Below are 14,592 nucleotides of genomic sequence, written 5' to 3'. Positions count from 1 at the left end.
AGGAGAATCCCTCTCTGGCACTGCTCTCTCGCTGCTTCTCATCTTCAGCATCCACCACTTCCTTATCCTGCTTCTGACTCTCAAAGCCTTCTGGGAGTTCTGGACTAAGAATCCTCTTGAACATCTTCAGCTCGTTCTTCACAAATGACATAATATTCTCTCAAGCAACTAAAAAAAATAAAGTAAATAAGTTAAGCAAGCGAAGAAATGCTTTCTCATTAACACATTAATGAATGATTGACAGATCAACTTTACTTGATGTTAACAAAAACAAATGTACATAACAGGGACCACATACACTGAATATGGAGGCCAGGTCTGTTTGATGACTCTGGGAAGACTGACCACTGAGAATCTCTGATCTCTCCTGTTGGTTTCTGTGGACAAAACATGAGATTAAATTCTCCTCATCCAGGGAGTACACACAACACACACACACACACACACACACACACACACACACACACACACACACACACACACACCACACAACACACACACACACACACACACACACACACACACACACACACACACACACACACACAACACACACACACACACACACACACACACACACACACACACACACACAGGGAGGGAATGTTGTGTTTGTTTAATAGTGTTTTAGGACTATGAAAAAGGACAAAAGGATTAGCCTATGTATTATTAAAAACAACAAAAAGAAATGGGAAAATGGGAGGGAGAAATGACTGAGACAGTGTTGTTTAACTCACTGACCATGACCCATGAGTTCTTCTTACCTTGTTTCAGTAGAAAAGCTCCCCTCTCTAAACACTATAGGTTCACCGCATAGACTTGTCACTCTTCATGGACACACAGCTGGGTACAGGGGAGGCTGGTCTCTCCTGCTTGATTGGGCTTCAACACAACAGAGACAAACATTACATCTCTCATCTACTCTGAGCTCAGATGGGGAAACATAAGAAGAGTTTCATTCCAAAACCCTACATATCCATTTTCAGATATGTTCGTAAAATTAGCTTCTATTGTTTAAAGAAATTATGAATGAGATTGGTGTGTTCTTTCACTATCTAATCATGGTATGGGATTCTTCAATGACATACATGTATTTGTTTATAATCTATCAATTGATGGTTTATTTTCAGAGAGACAAAAATAATGTTTTTTCCTAAATGTTATATACAGTTGAAGTTGGAATTTACATACACTTAGGTTGGAGTCATTAAAAATCGTTTTTCAACCACTCCACAAATTTCTTGTTAACCTTTCATTGCTACCCATCCGGATCCGGGAGCATCCTCATCAAAAAAGCTGACTAGCATAGCCTAGCCTAACGCGACAGGGATATCATATAATATAATTTTCATGAAATCACAAGTCCAATACAGCAAATGAAAGATAAAAATATTGTAATCCAGCCATCATTTCCGATTTTAAAAATGTTTTACAGCGAAAACAACAATATGTATTTCTATTAGCTAACCACAATAGCAAAAGACTCAACCGCATATTTTCACAATTTTTCTACCGCATAGGTAGCTATCACAAAACCGACCAAATAGAGATATAATTAGTCACTAACCAAGAAACAACTTCATCAGATGACAGTCTTATAACATGTTATACAATAAAGGTATGTTTTGTTCGAAAAATATGCATATTTGAGGTATAAATCATAGTTTTACATTGCAGCTACCATCAAAAATATACAACAAAGCACAGAAATAATTACAGAGAGCAACGTGAAATACATAAATACTCATCTATAAAACATTTATGACAAATACATGGTGTACAGCAAATGAAAGATAAAACATCTTTGTGAATCCAGCCAATATTTCGAATTTTTAAGTGTTTTACAGCGAAAACACAATATAGCATTATATTAGCTTACCACAATAGCAAACACACAAATGCATTTATTAGCAGCAAAGGTAGCGATCGCAAAAACCAGCAAAAGTATACAATTAATCACTAACCTTGACCAAACTTCATCAGATGACAGTCTTAATAACATCAGGTTACTACAATACACTTATGTTTTGTTCGAAAATGGTCATATTTAGAGCTGCAAACCGTGGTTATACATTGTGAATATGTAGCATCGATTCACCAGAATCTCCAGAGATATTTTGGACAGTCACCTAATCTAATCAAAGAACTCATCATAAACTTTACTAAAATATACATGTTGGACAGCAAATGAAAGATACACTAGTTCTTAATGCAACTGCCGTGTTAGATTTTAAAAAATAACTTTACCATAACAAACAGCTTACGTTATAGCGAGACAGCGCCCGCAAAAAGGGCGGATAATAGGACTAAACATTTTCCACAGAAATACAAAATAACATCATAAATTGTTCTTACTTTTGCTGAGCTTCCATCAGAATCTTGTACAAGGAGTCCTTTGTCCAGAATAAATCGTTGTTTGGTTTTAGAATGTCCTTCTCTCCTGTCGAATTCGCTCCACAAGGCTAGCCAATGTTGATGACGTTCCCAACTTCTCTCGACGCAGAGAACGAAAAACTCCAAAAGTCCCATTAAACGTTGAATAAACTGATGAAACTCGGTTGAAAAAACCTACTTTATGATGTTTTTCTAATATGTATCAAATAAAAACAAAGCCGGAGATATTAGCCGTGTATAACGAACGCTTATCATAAGACAATATGGAGGTACTTCCCGCGCACTGGTAGACAAAGGAAATTCTGGACACGTCATTCCAAGAGCTCTTGTTCGACCTCAGATCAAGCTAGGCACCCCATTCCACCTTCCACTGCCTGTTGACATCTAGTGGAAGGCGTAGGCAGTGCATGCATATCCATAAATATAAGGCAATTCAATAGGCAGGCCCTGGAACAGAGCATCGTTTTCAGATTTTTCAATTCCTGTCTGGAAGTTTGCTGCAAAATGAGTTCTGTTTTACTCACAGGTATAATGACTCACAGGTGCATGACACTATCTACTATCTACTGTGACTATCTACTTTGTGCATGACACAAGTAATTTTTCCAACAATTGTTTACAGATAGGTTATTTCACTTATAATTCACTGTATCACAATTCCAGTGGGTCAGAAGTTTAGATTTACTAAGTTGACTGTGCATTTACACAGCTTCAGAAGCTTCTGATTGGATAATTGACATTGTTTGAGTCAATTGGAGGTGTACCTGTGGATATATTTCAAGGCCTACCTTCAAACTCAGTGCCTCTCTGCTTGTCATCATGGGAAAATCAAAAGAAATCAGACAAGACCTCAGAAAAATTTCTAGACCTCCACAAGTCTGGTTCATCCTTGGGAGCAATTTCCAAACGCCTGAAGGTACCACGTTCATCTGTACAAACAATAGTACGCAAGTATAAACACCATGCGACATCGCAGCCGTCATACCGCTCAGGAAGGAGACGCGTTCTGTCTCCTAGAGATGAACGTGCTTTGGTACATTTTTACAAATGTAACCTTTATTTAACTAGGCAAGTCAGTTAAGAACAACTTTGTATTTACTTTAATTTATTTTATTTGCCTATCAGGGAACAGTGGGTTAACTCAGTGGAAGAAAGACATATTTTTTTACCTTGTCAGCTCAGAAATTCGATCCAGATCCTTTCGGTTACTGGCCAAACGCTCTAACCAATAGGCTACCTGCCTAGTGGTTTGTTCAGGCATTCTTGAGTCTGAAGCAGATATGCACCTTTTAAACTGATTAATATCGTGATAATTATCGTTATCGAATGAACAAATATATAGATATCGTAATAATTTATTTGCCATATCGCCCAGCCCTACTGTTTGACCATCTTTATGTTTGGAGTAAAATTGGGGAGGCTTGCAAGCCGGAGAACCTCATCCCAACCCTGAAGCACAGGGGTGGCAGCATCATGTTGTGGGGGTGCGTTGCTGCAGGAGGGACTGGTGCACTTCATAAAACAGATGGCATCATGAGGAGAAAAATTATGTGAATATATTGAAGCAAGATCTTTTGCTTGGTCGCAATGGGTCTTCCAAATGGACAATGACCCAAAGCATACTTCCAAAGTTGTGGCAAAATGACTTAAGGACAACAAAGTCAAGGTATTGGAGTGGCCATCACAATGCCCTGACCTCAATCCTATGGAAAATGTGTTGGCAGAACTGAAAAAAGCGTGTGCGAGCAAGGATGCCTGCAAAGCTGACTCAGTTACACCAGCCCTGTCAGGAGGAATGGGCCAAAATTCACCCAACTTATTGTGGGAAGCTTGTGGAAGGCTACCTGAAACATATGACCCAAGTTAAACAATTTAAAGGCAATGCTGCCAAATACTAATTGAGTGTTTGTAAACTTCTGACCCACTGGGAATGTGATGAAAGAAATAAAAGCTGAAATAAATAATTCTCTCTACTATTATTCTGACATTTCACATTCTTAAATAAAGTGGTGATCCTAACTGACCTAAAACAGGGATTTGTTACTTGGATTAAATCTCAGGAATTGTGAAAAATTTAGTTTAAATGTATTTGGCTAAGGTGTATGTAAACGTCCGACTTCAACTGTGTCTACCTCACTCTCAGAGAAATAAGTAGTACTGCTAGGTTTTACACAGCCAAATGTGACCGACCGGCTCTATACCGTCTTATGTAGCAACATTTGCAATGGTGTTTTTTACATTGGATAATAGTAGAGACTCAGGGCTAGAAAATAGTATATCATACACTACAGTTGAGATACAATGGGAAAGTAATTCTGATTTGAAGGATGATAAACTTGTAACCTCACTTTTGAGAAAATGTCCTTTGAATATTTGGTACCTACTGGAAAAATATTTGTCTACAGTGCTGTTACTTTGGCAGATAATGTCACCCATCTAAATAAATAGTTTAAAATATATATTTATATTTACATATACGTATATATATATATATAATTAACTAAATGTAAGGTTTTTTAGTTTATCAGTTTACATTTTTGTTATGCTCTAAATTGTTATTTTATGGTTGTAAGTGGTAAAATGAACTAGAACATTTAATATTTTGCAATTCTGAGTAATTACTACTTTAGTAAAGAATTACACATTATTCAGTACTACTGCAGTTGCTACACAATTCCAATAGATGGCGGCATAAGACCACAAATGAAAGTTCAGAAGATTATTTTAGTTTCTCCCTGGATACACCACCACTCCCCCCCACAGGAAAACTCCTGTATGCTTTTTTCTGTCCCTTTCCACACTGCTACCGCAAGAGGAAGGTCTGAAAAAGCATTTAACAGATTACTGTGAAGTAATATAATGATGATTCATGTTCATTATTACCTGTTTTTATGCTCATGTTTTAAAATTATACTTCATTACTATAACGATTATCAATAAGCCTGAACATTCAGTCACCTCTTGTCCCAGAATCCAAGATGGCGTAGCAGTCAGACGTCTCTGTCTTTCGTCTTGTCATGTCCCATGTATATATATTTTTATATATTTTTCTTTGCATATCTTTAAAAAAAATGTCTAAACCTCAACTTCAAAATACTCTCCTGCAACCCGCTTCACCCAATGTGGTGTAGATCTGCTTATTCTAAAGTATTTTTATTTACCTCGGAACCGGAATCCTCCAACAAAAGCTAGCCAGCTAACTAGCTACCAGCTAGTAGTCAGCTAACCACTGCTAGCGGTCATCAGCTAACCTTTAGCTCYGAAAGCTCTCGCCAGTTTGTACAACACGATTCAAACCAGAGCATACCGGACCTATTTTCTCTCCATATCCCCGGATTCCTACCGCAAGCTCTGAACCTTTTCACCTGGATCATCGCAGCTAGCTGCAATCTGAGTGACTACTCCTGGCTAACGTCTCTGTCCCGAAGCAAGCACCAATTAGCCTGGAGCCAGCCCATGCATCAGCCATTCCTGGGCTACAATACCCAGACCCCTTCTACTGCCGGAACGGGGCACGGAACCCCGCCGATCCTTCACGACTGGACTACCGACGTAATCTGCTTGAGGGGGTACTCAACTGGCACCTACGTCGCGACGTCACCTGAATGCTCATCTGCTAGCCTGCTAGCCGTGTCCCGCTAGCTGTCTAGAGCATATCGAACTGTTAGCTAATAGGCTCATCGGCCAAATTCTAAGGCCACTATACCTATTTTGTAAATTGGCCTGGGGCCCCTTTTACTCAACGAAGCTCTGATTATCCATCACGACTGGAGTACCGACGTAATCTGCCCGAGTGTTTTTTTCCCAACAGTGATTTTTTCCGTCGCGATGTCCCCTGAATGCCCATCTGCTATCCTGCTACTTGTCTAGAGCATATTTGACTGTTGGCTGAATAGATCCATCGGCAAATTTCTTGGGTCATTATACCTGTTTTGCCAATTGGACTTGGAACCCTCTGCTACTCGGAACCCTACGAATCCATCACGACTGGTCTATTGACATCACCGCACGAGGATGCTAAAACAGACTCTAAGGCCCTTCTGCTAGCTTGCCAGCCCCGGCCTGCTAGCTGTCTGAATCGCCGTGTCTCCAGCCAGCCCAACCACTCACTGGACCCCTATGATCACTCGGATGAGCATGCCTCTCCCTAATACCAATATGCCTTGTCCATTACTGTCCCGGTTAGTGATTATTGTCTTATTTCACTGTAGAGCCTCTAGCCCTGCTCAATATGCCTTAACCAACCATGTTGTTCCACCTCCCACATATGCGGTGACATCACCTGGTTTAAACGTCTCTAGAGACAATATCTCTCTCATCATTACTCAATGCCTATGTTTACCTCCAATGTACTCACGTCCTACCATACCTTTGTCTGTACATTATGCCTTGAATCTATTCTATCGCACTCAGAAACCTGCTCCTTTTACTCTCTGTTCGAACATACTAGACGACCAGTTGTTATAGTCTTTTGCCGTACCCTTATCTTACTTCTCCTCCGTTCCTCTGGTGATGTAGAGGTTAATCCAGGACCTGCAGTGCCTAGCTCCACTCCTATTCCCTAGGTGCTCTCATTTGTTGACTTCTGTAACCGTAAAAGCCTTGGTTTCATGCATGTTAACATTAGAAGCCTCCTCCCTAAGTTTGTTTTATTCACTGCTTTAGCACACTCTGCCAATCCTTGCTGAGGAAGACCACCAAAAACCCAGAAATTTCCATCCCTAACTATAACATTTTCCGCCAAGATAGAACTTCCAAAGGGGGCGGTGTTGCAATCTACTGCAGAGATAGCCTGCAGAGTTCTGTCTTAATATCCAGGTCTGTACCCAAACAATTCGAGCTTCTACTTTTAAAAATCCACCTTTCCAGAAACAAGTCTCTCACCGTTGCCGCTTGCTATAGACCTCCCTCTGCCCCCAGCTGTGCCCTCGACACCATATGTGATTGCCCCCCCATCTATCTTCTGAGCTCATGCTGCTAAGTGACCTAAACTGGGACATGCTTAACACCCCGGCCATCCTACAATCTAAGTTTGATGCCCTCAATCTCACACAAATTATCAATGAATCTACCAGATACAACCCCAAATCCGTAATCACGGGCACCCTCATAGATATCATCCTAACCAACTCGCCATCCAAATACACCTCTGCTGTTTTAAACCAAGACCTCAGCGATCACTGCCTCATTGCCTGCATCCGTAATGGGTCTGCAGTCAAACGATCACCCCTCATCACTGTCGAACGCTCCCTAAAACACTTCAGCGAGCAGGCCTTTCTAATTGACCTGGCTGTGGTATCCTGGAATGATATTGACCTCATCCCGTCAGTAGAAGATGCTTGGTTATTCTTTAAAAGTGCCTTCCTCACCATCTTAAATAAGCATGCTCCATTCAAAATATGTAAAACCAGGAACAGATATAGCCCTTGGTTCACTTCAGACCTGTCTGCCCTTGACCAGCACGAAAACATCCTGTGGCGTACTGCATTAGCATTGAATAGCCCCCGTGATATGCAACTTTTCAGGGCAGTTAGAAAAGCCAAGGCTAGCTTTTTCAAACAGAAATTTTCATCCTGTAGCACAAACTCCAAAAAGTTCTGGGACACTGTAAAGTCCATGGAGAATAAGAGCACCTCCTCCCAGCTGCCAACTGCACTGAGGCTAGGAAACACTGTCACCACCGATAAATCCACTATAATTGAGAACTTCAATAAGCATTTTTCTACAGCTGGCCATGCTTTCCACCTGGCTACCCCTACCCCGGTCAACTGCCCGGCACCACCCACAGCAACTCGCCCAAAGCCCGACATTTCGTCCTTCATCGGCCAAATTCGGCAGAGAGCTGATGCTTCTTGAAAACGAGACTGGCAAAAAGCTGGACCCTTACAATGTCAGCCTCCGTGTTTAGACAACCTGGACCTCTCTTTCTAAAATTATCTCGTCTGATAATTGGTTGCAACCCCTATCACTTGAATCCTGTTCCAACCTCTCATTTCGTATCCGTTCTAGATTCCATTCAAAGATGGAAAGCTGCCGCGATCATACCCCCCTCTTCAAAGGGTGGAGATCACTTAAGACCCAAACTGCTACACCTCAAATCACACCTATATTCAATCTACCTCTGCGTTTCTAAAGGTCGTTTCGACACAGCACCGCAAAGTTTTAACCAAACAGATTTCAATTCCGCGACCTTGTACTTTCTCACGCTACGGCAATCTGGTTTCAGCGCAGCTGCTCATGGGTGCAACCCTCAGCCACGCTCTCAAGGTCCTATACAACGATATTACCCGCATCGTAAGTAGACACTTACTGTGCAGCCGTATTCATCGACCTGGCCAAGGCTTTCGATCTGTCAATCACCACACTCTTGTCGGCCAGACTAACAGCCTTGGCTTCTTCAAATGATGCCTCGCCTGGGTCACAACTACTTCTGCTGATAGAGTTCAGTGTGTCAATCGGGAGGGCCTGTTTTGTCGGTCCTGCTGGCAGTCTTATGGGGGTACCACAGGGTTCCTTTCTCGGCCGACCTCTTCTCTGTATACATCAATGAGTGTCGCTCTTGCTGCTGGTGATCTCTGATGCCACCTCTACGCAGACGACACCATTCTGCATACCTCTGGCCCTTCTTTTGGACACTGTGTTAACAACCTTTTGGGATAGGGGGCACGCCACTCTCCTTCACATTTGGATGAATTAGCATGCCAGAGTGAACTGCCTCCTAACCTTGTCGCAGATGCCTAATATATTGCATAATTATTATTAGTATTGATAGAATCACACTCTGACAGAGTTTTCTAAACCTGGTTTGCATATATGTCGTGAAGTAATAACAGAACTCATTATGGCAGCGAATAAGCTGAGAGAACATCCAAACGCTGAAGAGTAGGGGCAAATTCGGTGGTGTGTTGTTTTTGCAACAGCTGGCTACACCAAATACACAGTGTCTGTGGGGTCAAGTTGCACTTACCTACTGCTTCCACTAGATGTCAACCGTCTTTACGACTGGTTGAGTCAGTGGTCTGGCAGAGTGGTTCTCAGGCTCCGTGGAAACGCGCCCCGACAGAGTTAGCTCTCGTTCCAGGCGTGGCTTTCTTCAGACAAGGAATCTTTCTGGTATGGAACTTTATTGATGACTTCTTACTGTTAAAAACTATACCTAAGATTGATTCTATACACATATCGTTTTGCACATGTTATTCATTCGACTGTTTAACCGGAACTTTATAAGAGATTTTTATGGCTGTGGACGGAAGTGGCTGCGTCACACTCATCGTGAAGAATGGATTTACTGGAGCTGAAGACACGCATAACTACAAGTGGCTATTTTGGACATCACAATGATTGGCACTTTATGGAATCAGTTCATGTATTGTGAAACTGGATTCCTGGGAGTGCCTGCTGATGAAGATCAATCAATGTAAGTGACTAAATTATAGTGTGTATCTATCTATCCGCCCTGTTGGCGTCTGTGTGATATTTCTTTGGCTGGATTGGGGCTCTGAGTGCCTGTCTAGATTATGCTTTTTTCGTCAAAGTTTTTTTGAAATCTGACACAGCAGTTGCATTATGGAGAAGTCTATCTTTAATTCTGTGAATAACACTTGTATATTTTATCAATGTTTATTATGAGTATTTCTGCAAAATACCCGGATGTTTTGGAATCAAAACATTACTGCACGTAACGCGCCAATGTAAACTGAGATTTTTGGATATAAATATGCACATTATCGAATAAAACATACATGTATTGTGTAACATGATGTCCTATGAGTGTCATCTGATGAAGATCATCAAAGGTTAGTGATTAATTGTATCTATATTTCTGCTTTTTGTGACTATCTTTGGCTGGAAAATGGCTGAATGCTTTCTGTGACTGTGTGTTTTTGTGACTTGGCTATGACCTAACATAATCATATGTTGTGCTTTCGCTGTAAATAAAGGAGAGCCGCACACTCTAGGAGCTCAGATGCAAAAAATTTATTACCAACGTTTCGACAGCCAAACTGTCTTCATCAGGGTATAATCACAGACACTGCGGGATGACTCGTTTATATAGTGTCAAAAGACACAGGTGTCTGTAATCATGGCCAAGAGTGGCCTAATATCATTGGTTAATTCTCAAATATTAAAATGGCATACAAAGAACAGCATACAAACAACAAATGGATAGCATACGATCATAAATTAATTTTAGACTACACAAGCTTACAAACAAAGTCACAATAATCACAAGAATGGCTTCAGATCAAAGTCTACATTGAGACCGAAGGGAGCAAGGGTCTTTAAGTTAAAGATCCAGGCAGCCTCTCGTTTTAACAATAAATTATCAAGGTCACCCCCTCTTCTAGGTAGGGTGACATGTTCGATGCCAATATAACGCAGAGACGAAATCGAGTGGCCTGCCTCCAAAAAGGGGTCCGCAACTGGGTAAGTCAAGTTTTTGCACCTAATGGTGCTACGATATTCTGAGATACATATTATTAATTTGCGCTTTGTTTTACCCACATAATTGTTACCACAAGGACAAGTTATAAGATAAATAACTGCCTTAGTGGAGTACGTAATAACACCTTTGATTGGGATCGATTTCCCTGTGTAACGATCTTCTACTTCGTCCTCCTCCTCAGACGAGGAGAGGCGAGAAGGATCAGATGACCAATATGCAGCGTGGTAGTTTGACATAATGAATTTATTTAAACAAGACGAAAAACGAACTACACTTGATAATTAACAAAATAACAAAACGACGTAGACAGACCTGGACATAAGAACTTACATACAACGAAGAARGCACGAACAGGTACAGACTACAAACAAACCGAAACAGTCCCGTGTGGCGCGACAAACACAAACACAGGAGACAACCACCCACCACAAACAATGTGAAACCACCTACCTTAATATGGCTCTCAATCAGAGGAAACGTAAACCACCTGCCTCTAATTGAGAACCATATCAGGTCACCCATTNACAAACAATGTGAAACCACCTACCTTAATATGGCTCTCAATCAGAGGAAACGTAAACCACCTGCCTCTAATTGAGAACCATATCAGGTCACCCATTCACCAACATAGAACCACATAACATAGACTGCCCACCCAAACTCACGCCCTGACCGAATAACACATACAAAAATAACAGAAAACAGGTCAGGAACGTGACACCCTGTTTGTGGGTGTTTGAAGGATCTACATTTATAAGTGCCATTGCATTGAGCACAGCCATTACACTTGTAATTTCCATCCAGTAGGGGCGCAAAGAGACGTTGTTCAGGAATATCTTGGGGTGGTAAATCAGAGTGTACCAATTGGTCTCTGAGAGCTCGCATTTTTGACCAAAAAAAGGGTCCAATCAAAAGCAGGTTCGTAAATTTGACCAATTACTGCACTTTTACCGTGGAAAATGGCCCAATCCAACCCCACGTCAACAAAGTTTTCCCTCGGCCTGTCAGCGTTTTCACGTGCAAAGATGATGGATGATTGTTGATGGCTGACAGGCAGTTTAATGAACATAAATCAATCTAATTTGCCAACAAAAATAACAGCAAACGACCGTGCAAAACATATTCAAAATGTTTTTGGAACTTCTTATGGTTATGGTTAAGAACGGAGCAGAAGAGACATGTTAGTTGTTTGCTGTAACTAATGTACAAAGTTGTATTGTAATGTATTGTAATGTAATGAATTGTATTGTATTGTGAAAAGGTCAGCCAGAGTTGAGGTGTTCCATCGTTCAAACAAAGAGATGCCTCCCTGACCACCAGTGTGTTTGGATATAATGAAGATCAATTCAGTGAAGAAGAACCTCTAGAGTTATGATCAAAGAACCCTATAAAGGGTTCTATATATATTCTATATATACTGTATACTCAGACACTTCCTAACCTCCTATAAAGGGTTCTATATATATTATATATATACTGTATACTCAGAAATTCAGCTTGTAACAACGATCAGAATTAATCACAACAACAAGGTTATGATGACATATTAGGCAATAATTAATAGTAGGCTAAATTATTGTGTCATGCTAAAATTCTATAGATAATTTCTGATGAAAAATAACAAATGTGAAAAAATTGTGGATATAGCATTTTAGAAACAAACTCTTTAATAATTCTTAAACAACATTGTCATCTCACCTCTTAGCTTTGGTGTTATGTTCCCGAGAGAGACTCATTTTAGAGGCAGGGCCCCCCTCTCTCTCCCCAGAGAGACTCATTTTAGAGCACTGAAGTCTAAACAGAGATCCAACATGTTGGTTGTGGTTAACACAGTGACAACTAAACAGAGATCCAGCATGTTGGTTGTGGTTAACACAGTGACAACTAAACAGAGATCCAGCATGTTGGTTGTGGTTAACACAGTGACAACTAAACAGAGATCCAACATGTTGGTTGTGGTTAACACAGAGATCCAACATGTTGGTTGTGGTTACACAAGTGACAACTAAACAGAGATCACATGTTGGTTGTGGTTACACACTGACCCCTAACAGAGATCCAACTAGTTGGTTGTGGGTAACACAGTGACAACCTATTATTGATTGTCAATTGTTCTATTTTATTAATTATCTCTTAGAAATCAAACATTTACTAACAGATACATCCAAACAGTCAGGTGATTTAATGCATCACATGAACATGTAGTTGTGACTGATATTTTTCACCTTTTCTCCATCTAGTGGAACTAATAATAATATGAATATGAATATGAATAATAATAATAATAGTAATATAATAATAATAATTAATACTATTAAATATAATGATAATAATAATGTCTCACTTTCTCTTTTAATAATTTCTCTCATTCTAGTGTGTGCTTTGTTCAACAGGTATGATATATTATGCTATTACTGAATTCAGTTCATAATACAACGTTAAGAAAAGTATGTTCAGTGTGTCACCAAACTACACAGGAAGCAGGAGCTCATTGTAATTTAGAAAAAAAAAACGAATGTTCTGATATTCTGAAAGATGATTTAAAACTATGATACATTCACATTTTTACAACTTGTAAAATAATCACAATATTTGAATCGTATAATACGATATATGAACAATATGTTTTTGAATTTGACTTGCCTACGCCCAGTTAGCGCCATTTTGTATGATTGAACTGTCCCGTAGCTGTCCCAGGTGAAATGGACTGTTAGATCTGAGTGTTTTACTTTCATTCACTATACTAAAATAACACCATACATTTAATTTCTCTACCCACTTTACAATAATCACTGGAAAGATTCTTACCGTTTAGCCTGAATTCACAACCAGAACATGTCAAGTTCATTGAGATATTTTCCGTTGTGCTGAGAGAGCACCTTCCTGATGACAAGTGGCTCTGTATCTATGTTCTAGGTACAGTTGATCTTTGGATGCAATAATATCTGGTCAAAGTCTAGTGACTCGATACCATAGTATATCATAAACATAACAGCAGTTTAACCTTTGGCCAGTAAGGGAATACTATAAAACAGGTAGAAAACTAGGTTTGGCTTAGGGCCAATTTTTTTCTGAGTTAAAGTCGGCAGGCTAGAGCATAATTAGTATGTAATATTATCACAATTAATAGGCTGAATGAATAAATAGGCTGAATGAATGAATAGGCTGAATGAATTAATAGGCTGAATTAATGAATCGGCTGAATTAATTAATAGCTGAATTAATGAACAGGCTGAATTAATGAACAGGTAATTATGAATAGGCTGAATTAATGAACAGGCGAATTAAGAATAGGCTGAATTAATTAAAGGCTGAATTAATGAACAGGCTGAATTAATGAATAGGCTGAATTAATTAACAGGCTGAATAAATGAACAGGGTGAATTAATGAATAGGCTGAAATAATGAATATGCTGAATTAATGAATAGGCTGATTTAATGAATAGGCTGAATCAATGAATATGCTGAATCAATGAATAGGCTTTTTTGCACACCAGTATCTCTTCTTGCACATGACCATCTGATGATTTATCACTCCAGTGTTAATCTGCTAAATTGTAATTATTCGATTTATTGCCTACCTCATGCCTTTTGCACACATTGTATATAGATTCTCTTTTTTTCTACCATGTTATTGACTTGTTTATTGTTTACTCCATGTGTAACTCTGTGTTGTCTGTTCACACTGCTATGCTTTATCTTGGCCAGGTCGCAGTTGCAAATGAGAACTTGTTCTCAACTAGCCTACCTGG

At 39.8% G+C, this 14,592-nt stretch overlaps 1 long non-coding RNA gene across 1 annotated transcript in view; it reads right to left on the bottom strand.

Annotated features, from left to right (window-relative positions):
* Positions 1-46: 46 nt before the first annotated feature.
* Positions 47-14,592, bottom strand: part of LOC139024897 (uncharacterized) — a 16,227-nt gene continuing 1,681 nt past the window's right edge. Inside the window, exons 2-5 of the long non-coding RNA XR_011476295.1 lie at positions 12,539-12,634; positions 765-882; positions 299-377; positions 47-168 (exon numbers count right to left, since the gene is read on the bottom strand). This is a non-coding gene — a long non-coding RNA (uncharacterized lncRNA). The remainder of the gene's footprint in view (positions 169-298; positions 378-764; positions 883-12,538; positions 12,635-14,592) is intronic.

The sequence above is a fragment of the Salvelinus sp. IW2-2015 genome, unplaced genomic scaffold (genome assembly GCF_002910315.2).
Source record: "Salvelinus sp. IW2-2015 unplaced genomic scaffold, ASM291031v2 Un_scaffold1995, whole genome shotgun sequence".
Classification (NCBI taxonomy): Eukaryota; Metazoa; Chordata; class Actinopteri; order Salmoniformes; family Salmonidae; genus Salvelinus; species Salvelinus sp. IW2-2015.
The sequence above is the reverse complement of the archived record's forward strand: the minus strand, read 5'-3'. Positions and strand labels throughout refer to the sequence as shown.